Genomic DNA, 9,900 nt, shown 5'->3' with positions numbered 1-9,900 from the left:
TCAGGAGTTTGGAAATTGCTTCCAAGGATGAACCAGACTTGTGGAGGTCTACAATTTTCTTTCTGAGGTCTTGGCTGATTTCTTTTGATTTTCCCATGATGTCAAGCAAAGAGGCACTGAGTTTGAAGGTAGGCCTTGAAATACATCCACAGGTACACCTCCAATTGACTCAAATGATGTCAATTAGCCTATCAGAAGCTTCTAAGCCATGACATCGTTTTCTGGAATTTTCCAAGCTGTTTAAAGGCACAGTCAACTTAGAGTATTTTAAACGTCTGACCCACTAGAAATGTGATACAGTGAATTATAAGTGAAATAATCTGTCTGTAAACAATTGTTGGAAAAATTACTTGTGTCATGCACAAAGTAGATGTCCTAACCGACTTAGCCAAAACTATAGTTTGTTAACAAGAAATTTGTGGAGTGGTTGAAAAACGAGTTTCAATGACTCCAACCTAAGTGTATGTAAACTTCCGACTTCAACTGTATATATATATATATATATACATATTATATATACATACATATGTATATATATATATATATATATACATATGTATATATATATATATATATATATATATATATATACATACATATATATATGTGTGTATACATATGTGTATATATATATATATATATACACATATGTATGTATATATATATATATATATATATATATATATAATATACATATATATATATATATATATAATATATATATGTGTATGCAAAATACAAAACTAGAACACAACAAATGTAGAAAATAAATAAATAAACAATCCAACTAAAGAATAACAATATTTGTTTGGGTGTGTGTCCACTCATGGTGATTAGAATGACAGAAATCACATGTAGATTATGGTAATTCATATTAACAGAACATGCAAGTCGAGGATGCAACGATGTGCGGCCCTTCTTACCTAATTCTGATGGGCACTTTGAAGATGTTAGAATAACTGTCCACGTTCACTTTTCCTCAGCCAACAAGACGAGTAACAAACAGAAAAATCACTAGCCTGTTAATCTACTATCCCCCATAGTAGAAAAGTTGACCTATTCTATTGTAAAAAAAAAAGTGGGCCCCAAACTCCCATCCCATTCCCACAACCCCACCCAGCTAACATGTCTCCATCCAACCCACAGCCCTCCCAAAAATCATGTTTCCCACCCCTTTCCAACCACCTCTAGCAACTAGGGTTGCTCATCATAACCCATGGTCACCCACCATGGATGTGCTTTGGGTGGTGGACCATTCTAGATATACACAGGAAACTGTTGAGGGTGAAAAACCCAACAGCATTGCCTACTAACATACCCTGTTCAAAGTCACTTAAATATTTTGTCTTGTCCATTCACCCTCTGAATGGCACACGTACCACACAATCCATTCTCAATTGTCTCAAGGCTTAAAAATAATTATTTAACCTGTCTCCTTCCATTCATCTACACTGGTTGAAGTGGATTTAACAAGTTACATGAATAAGAGATCATAGCTTTCACCTGGATTCACCTGGTCAGTCTATGTCATGGAGAGAGCAGGTGTTCTTAATGTTTTGTACACAAAGTGTATATTGTTTTTTGTATGTGTTGGGCTTTAGCTGAGATTATTCTTTACAGGGTCAAGTATATTTGTCCAGGCCTCAATTGTACCTTGACTAGCACCATTCATTCTCGCTGTTGATAATTCTAATAATTGTGAACGAAACAGAGCAGGCATTACCTGTTATTATGGCTGAGGGATTGGCATATAGTACTTTAATCATATTAATGAAATTGTAGCCCCGCCTCATGTGTTCCAAAACAGAACAAAGATATGACCATTCTAGTCTATCAAAAGCTTTTTCTGCGTCGAGAGACAGAACTGCCCAAGGAGCTTTGGTTTCTGATGAAGCATGTAAGATATGTAATAGATGACGGAGGTTATCTGAGGATAATAGTTTTTTAACAAACTCGCTTTGGTTCGGATGTACCAATTTGGGTATGCATGTTTTGAGACGAGAGTACAGAAGTTTAGAAAATAGTTTAATATCTGTGTTTATCAAAGTGAGAGCACTGGGTGGCATCCTTTTTTWAAATTAAAGCGAAATTAGTGCTATATTTACATCCCTTRCAAATGAACCTTTGTGAACGGCTGTGTTGATCATTTTAAGTAACAGTGGACCTAAAAATGTGAAATATGTAGTACCTCAGAAGGAATACCGTCACAACCAGGTAATTTTCATTTATTCATGTTATCCAAGGACCTTTTGAGTTCATGGAGAGATATTTGGGTTCCTAGCAAGCCAGCTTCCTCAGTAGAGAGAAGAGGGGATCTTATATCTTTTAAAAAGGACTAATTTTACATGTACTGTACATTTGACATTTTTGTCATTTTTATCCAGAGAGACTTAAAGTTAGTGCATTCATCTTAAGATAGCTAGGTGGGGAAACCACATATCACAGGCATAGTAAGTACACATTTCCTCAAAGTAGTTACAATAATTACAATGTTTTTCTTTAATTATAAGGTATTTTATGCATGAATGATGGCTCACAGTTTGTTGTTGGCATTTCATGTTTGAGTTTGCTCACTTTGCCAGTGAAATAGTCATTCAAATAATTGGTCATATCGAAAGGTTTTGTGATGAATGAGCCTTGAAAGATGAAGTTAAATTAGCATTCTGCCCATAATTTCATGTAAAGTACTCCAAAGCATTTTTCCAACATACAATTATATGATTTATCATAGTTCATAGACACAGTAAATATGAATGATGTCAATGTGAATGTTACACATTGGCTTGAAGTTAGAATTCAGGTCTCAGTGAATAATAATATTTGTTTAACCCGGTGCCCAATATGAACACAGCAAAAAAAGAAACGTCCTTTCACTGTCAACTGCATTTATTTTCAGCAAACTTAACATGTGTAAATATTTGTATGAACATAACAAGATTCAACAACTGAGACATAAACTGAACAAGTTTCACAGACATGTGACTAACAGAAATGGAATAATGTGTCCCTGAACAAATGGGGGGTCAAAATCAAAAGTAATAGTCAGTATCTGGTGTGGCCACCAGCTGCATTAAGTACTGCAGTGCATCTCCTCCTCATGGACTGCACCAGATTTGCCAGTTCTTGCTGTGAGATGTTACCCCACTCTTCCACCAAGGCACCTGCAAGTTCCCAGACATTTCTGGTTTGAATGGCCCTAATTCTCACCCGCCGATCCAACAGGTTTCAGACATGCTCAATGGGATTGACATCCGGGCTCTTCGCTGGCCACGGCAGAACACTGACATTCCTGTCTTGCAGGAAATCACGCACAGAACGAGCAGTATGGCTCGTGGCATTGTCATGCTGGAGGGTCATGTCAGCATGAGCCTGCAGGAAGGGTACCACATGAGGGAGGAGGATGTCTTCCCTGTAACGCACAGCATTGAGATTGCCTGCAATGACAACAAGCTCAGTCCGATGATGTTGTGACACACCGCCCCAGACCGTGACGGACCCTCCACCTCCAAATCGATCCCGCTCCAGAGTACAGGCCTTGCTGTAACGCTCATTCCTTCGACGATAAARGCGAATCCGACCATCACCCCTGGTGAGACAAAACTATGACTTGTCAGTGAAGAGCACTTTTTGCCAGTCCTGTCTGGTCCAGCGATGGTGGGTTTGTGCCCATAGGCGACGTTGTTACCGGTGATGTCTGGTGAGGTCCTGCCTTACAACAGGCCTACAGGCCCTCAGTCCAGCCTCTCTCAGCCTATTGCGGACAGTCTGAGCACTGATGGAGGGATTGTGCGTTCCTGGTGTAACTCGGGCAGTTGTTGRTGCCATCCTGTACCTGTCCCGCAGGTGTGATGTTCGGATGTACCGATCCTGTTACACGTGGTCTGCCACTGCGAGGACTATCAGCTGTCCGTTCTGTCTCCCTGTAGCGCTGTCTTAGGCGTCTCACAGTACGTACATTGCAATTTATTGCCCTGGCCACATCTGCAGTCCTCGTGTCTCCTTGCAGCATGCCTAAGGCACATTCCCGCAGATGAGCAGGGACCCTGGGCATCTTTCTTTTGGTGTTTTTCAGAGTCAGTAGAAAGGCCTCTTTAGTGTCCTAAGTTTTCATAACTGTGACCTTAATTGCCTACCGTCTGTAAGCTGTTAGTGTCTTAACGATCGTTCCACAGGTGCATGTTCATTAATTGTTTATGGTTCATTGAACAAGCATGGGAAACAGTGTTTAAACCCTTTACAATGAAGATCTGTGATTTTTACGAATTATCTTTGAAAGACAGGGTCCTGAAAAAGGGACTTTTCTTTTTTTGCTGAGTTTATAAGCCATGTATTAATCAACACGCTAAGAGTCTTGGTAAAGAAACCACTTTTTTCTTCTCCAAAAAGAGGCTTCTTTTTTTTTGTTCTTCAAATCCTCTGTCTGCAAAACTTTGAGAGGAGATGAGGTCTGATCTGGATTTTGTGTCAGTAATCCGCTCTTACCCTCAATCACATTTAGATGCTCAAGTTATGGTCACTGGGAGAGCTCACTCTAAGATGCACAGCCAGCAAGTGGGGCTCACATGTTAGTGTTTTCATGTTGCTCTTGGTGACATAGGAGAAATAAAAACATCTCAATAATTTACATAGGCCGGTTAATAATTGAATGTGAGGACACCCGTGTTTCCCTCAGTCACTACGTCCCTGGTTTTCCCCTCTGGACAGAACAAGGTCCCTTTTAGACCTGACCTGCACCCCCAAATACAGAAACAGCTACCCCATTGACAAATAAACACACATAAACACAGACACACATGCACCATGCATTCTGACCCCAAGTTTTCATCACTGTGGGAACTTCATCCCACCCTGATTGCATAACAAAAGCCCCATTGTCCCTCCAAGGCTCCCATCTTATGTTTCAGAGGTAGACTCATTCGGGAGACGTGGAGAGAGGGTTTGGCCACTCTTTCACTATAGTCACCATTGCATGACCCCTTCAATCCAGTGTTTGTTCCACTCTCCTTAAACCGTAGACCCCCACCTGAAACCTATAGAGAAACCTGAGTGGTGGTGTGGGGGGTTGTGGTTGGAAGGTGGAGAGTGGGGAAAGAGTAAAGGTTGGGGATTAAAAGCAAGTGAACGGAAGAGAGAGAAAAAGGGGAGGGGAAGGGGAATGGGGGGAGAGGAAGGGTGGAGGGGGTTGGGAGGTATGTTATCAGAGTGGGTAGAGGGCAGGTGAGGGCATATGGTCTGAAGGGACACTATGTACTCTCACCACTTGACGAGAACCCGATACAGGGTCCTTGAGCCAGAAATCCGCATTCCAGAAATCACCAGCATCATCAAAAAGCTACAGTACTGTATGTGTTCGTCATGCACATCCTGTGATGATTTTGTCTTTGTTGCTACGGTGCCTAGGGCTGTTATAGTGACCGTATTACTGGCGGTCACGAGTCATGACGGCAGTCAAAAGCCTACCTGGCTGGCATGAATATGAACTACAGGAAAAGCGTCCTCTCTTCACAATTTAAGTTAATAGATTAAAAGAATCCCCCCATGCCCCTGTCCCAAGACAGGTTCATGATAATGGTCCAGTCTAAATCAGAACTAATTTCACACATATACTAATTAGTATATGTAAAGAACAATAAATAGAAAATTGTCTGATGGGTGACAATATTAGCCTATCACTTGTGAATAATGTATTATCACTTGTGAATGATGAATTATCACTTGTGAATGATGAATTATCACTTGTGAATGATGAATTATCACTTGTGAATGATGTATTATCACTTGTGAATGATGTATTATCACTTGTGAATGATGAATTATCACTTGTGAATGATGAATTATCACTTGTGAATGATGAATTATCACTTGTGAATGATGTGCAGTTAGGCAAGAAACAGTGCATGCCTTTTTTTAGCCACTTTTCAAATCGTAGTCAAACACCTTATGTAGCCTAGCCCATAGGTCGATATGTTTTGATACTGTTTGTATCACAACTAAAGTGGCCAAATAACTTCTTAAAATTAAGCATATTAATCTGCTTTATAACCGGTGTAAAGCCTAACTGGTATACATAGGCGGCGTGGTGAGAATATGATCAAATTGTGAATGAGAGACTGATGAAGTGTGTGCAGCCTGCACAATAAGGCTGTATCACAACCGGCCGTGATTGGGAGTCCCAAGGGAATTTTGTTACGTTACAGGTTTAAATTAAATTATTTTTGTTCCTCATCAATCTACACACAGTACCCCACAATGACAAAGCGAAAACAGGTTTTTAGAAATTCTTTGCAAATTTATAAAATAAAAAAAAAACAGGAATACCTTATTTACGTAAGTACTCAGCCCCGTTGCTATGAGACTAGAAATGTAGGTCTGGTGCATCTGGTTTCCATTGATCATCCTTGCATTGTTTTTACAACTTGATTGGACATAATTTGGAAAGGCACACCTGTCTATATAAGGTTCCACAGTTGACAGTGCATGTCAGAGCAAAAACCAAGCCATGAGGTCGAAGGAATTGTCCGTAGAGTTCCGAGACAGGATTATATCAAGGCACAGATCTGGGGACGGATACCAAAACATTTCTGCAGCATTGTAGGTCCTCAAGAACACAGGGAGGTGACCAAGAACCCAATGATCACTCTAACCTAGCTCCAGAGTTCCTCTGTGGAGATGGGGGAATATTCCAGAAGGACAACCATCTTTGCAGCTCACCAACAATCAGGCCTTTATGGTAGAGTGGCCAGATTGATGCCACTCTTTAGTAAAAGGCACATGACAGCCCACTTGGAGTTTGCCAAAAGGCACCTTGTCATGAGCGTCGTCTTGAAAATGACCGGACCAAGGTGCAGCGTAGTAAGTGTTCATGATCTTTAATTACTCCGAACACCAAACAAAACCAACAAAAGAATAACGAACGTCACGTTCTGCAGGCTTCACAGAGCTAACAAAAAACAACATCCCACAAACTAAGGTGGCAAAACAGCCTAGGTATGATTCCCAATCAGAGACAACGATAGACAGCTGTCCCTGATTGAGAACCATACCCGGCCAAAACATCGAAATAAAGAACATAGAGTTTCCCACACGAGTCACACCCTGACCAACCAAACATAGAGAATAAAAAGATCTCTACGGTCAGGGCGTGACACACCTATAGACTCTCAGACCATGAGAAACAAGATTCTGTGGTCTGATGAAACCAAGATTGAACTCTTTGGCCTGAATGCCAAGCATCACATCTGGAGGAAACCTGAAACCATCCCTACGGTGAAGCATGGTGGTGGCAGCATCATCCTGTGGGGATAATTTTCACCTTCAGAGAAGAATGGGTGAAACTCTCCAAATACAGGTGTGTCATACTCAAGAAGACTCAAGGCTGTAATTGCTGCTAAAGGTGCTTCAACAAAGTACTGAGTGAATGGTCTGAAAACTTATATTTCATTTTATTTTTTTATATACATTTGCAAAAAAAAGTTTAAACCTGTTTTTGCTTTGTTGTTATGGGGTATTGTGTGTAGATTGATGAGGGGGGAAAAAACAATTTAATCAATTTTAGAATAAGGCTGTAATGTAACAAAATGTAGAAAAATACTTTCCGAATGCCCTTTAGGAGGACCTGTTTCTGTGTTAACCTCTCAACACAGAATAGCCGCAGGTGCGGACTTCCTTTTAAATAGTTTGGAGAAAATATCCTTTCTATTTTATTCAGCAATGTTCAATTGTATTCTTCATACTATAAAATATTAAAAAACAATGAAACGGAATTCTAAGCAAATCTTGTCTGCTAAATMAATTAGTGTAGCCCACAGCCATATGGAATAGCCATATCAGGGCCTAACATATGGACATCTCAGAGTATGCTATTSTGTTCTTCTGAAATGTTCTCCTTATCATGTTTCTTTAGACCGGTCTAAAATAAATAAGTGATTCATTGTGATGGTATAAGCTATATTAAATGGATTTACTAGACTTTTAAAAAATGTAGACGCGTGGAAGCCAGGAGATGCTAAATGTGTTTATTATCAAGGACATCTCCAGAGTGTGGTGTGGTCAGCCCAACGCATCCCCGGGGGCACACTGCCTGCCCTCCAGGAGATTTACAGCACTCAGTGTCAAAGGAAGGCCAAGAAGATCATTTAGGACCTCAGCCACGGTCTGTTCACTCTGCTTCCATCTAGCAGACAGACGGTATAGGTGCATTAGAACCAGGACCGACTGAGAAACAGCTTCTATCACCAGGGCATCAGACTGTTGTACAGCCATCACTAGCCAGCTACCTTTACAGTACTCAGACCTGCACCGTGATACTAATGCCCCATGTACTGTATATAGAGTCATTGTCCACCTCATATTCTGTTTATATACTGTTGTTTACTCACTGTGTATACAGTGGGGCAAAAAAGTATTTAGTCAGCCACCAATTGTGCAAGTTCTCCCACTTAAAAAGATGAGAGAGGCCTGTAATTTTCATCATAGGTACACTTCAACTATGACAGACAAAATGAGGAAAAAAAATCCAGAAAATCACATTGTAGGATTTTGATGAATTTATTTGCAAATTATGGTGGAAAATAAGTATTTGGTCACCTACAAACAAGCAAGATTTCTGGCTCTCACAGACCTGTAACTTCTTCTTTAAGAGGCTCCTCTGTCCTCCACTCGTTACCTGTATTAATGGCACCTGTTTGAACTTGTTATCAGTATAAAAGACACCTGTCCACAACCTGAAACAGTCACACTCCAAACTCCACTATGGCCAAGACCAAAGAGCTGTCAAAGGACACCAGAAACAAAATTGTAGACCTGCACCAGGCTGGGAAGACTGAATCTGCAATAGGTAAGCAGCTTGGTTTGAAGAAATCAACTGTGGGAGCAATTATTAGGAAATGGAAGACATACAAGACCACTGATAATCTCCCTCGATCTGGGGCTCCACGCAAGATCTCACCCCGTGGGGTCAAAATGATCACAAGAACGGTGAGCAAAAATCCCAGAACCACAAGGGGGGACCTAGTGAATGACTTGCAGAGAGCTGGGACCAAAGTAACAAAGCCTACCATCAGCAAGGGCATTGAAGATGAAACTTGGCTGGGTCTTTCAGCATGACAATGATCCCAAACACACCGCCCGGGCAACGAAGGAGTGGCTTCGTAAGAAACATTTCAAGGTCCTGGAGTGGCCTAGCCAGTCTCCAGATCTCAAGCCCATAGAAAATCTTTGGAGGGAGTTGAAAGTCCGTGTTGCCCAGCAACAGTCCCAAAACATCACTGCTCTAGAGGAGATCTGCATGGAGGAATGGGCCAAAATACCAGCAACAGTGTGTGAAAACCTTGTGAAGACTTACAGAAAACATTTGACCTCTGTCGTTGCCAACAAAGGGTATATAACAAAGTATTGAGATAAACTTTTGTTATTGACCAAATACTTATTTTCCACCATAATTTGCAAATAAATTCATAAAAAATCCTACAATGTGATTTTCCGGATTTGTTTTCCTCATTTTGTCTGTCATAGTTGAAGTGTACCTATGATGAAAATTACAGGCCTCTCTCATCTTTTTAAGTGGGAGAACATGCACAATTGGTTGCTGACTAAATACTTTTTTGCCCCACTGTATATATTCTACCTTACCTGCCACCCTAGGCTCACTTCAATTTGCTGACAGCCCCAATGATCCACACCCTCAGACAATGTGGTGAAGAAGTCACAACAGAGCCTCTTTAACCTCAGGAGGCTGAAGAATTTTGGCGTGTCACCTAAAACCCTCACAAACTTTGACATATGCACAATTGAAAGTATCCTGTCGGGCTGTATCACTGCCTGGTACAGCAACTGCACCGCCCGCAACCGCAAGGCTCTCCAGAGGGTGGTGCGGTCTGCCCAAAACATTACCGGGGGCAA

The sequence above is a fragment of the Salvelinus sp. IW2-2015 genome, linkage group LG9, assembly GCF_002910315.2.
Source record: "Salvelinus sp. IW2-2015 linkage group LG9, ASM291031v2, whole genome shotgun sequence".
NCBI classification, from domain to species: domain Eukaryota; kingdom Metazoa; phylum Chordata; class Actinopteri; order Salmoniformes; family Salmonidae; genus Salvelinus; species Salvelinus sp. IW2-2015.
The sequence above is the reverse complement of the archived record's forward strand: the minus strand, read 5'-3'. Positions refer to the sequence as shown.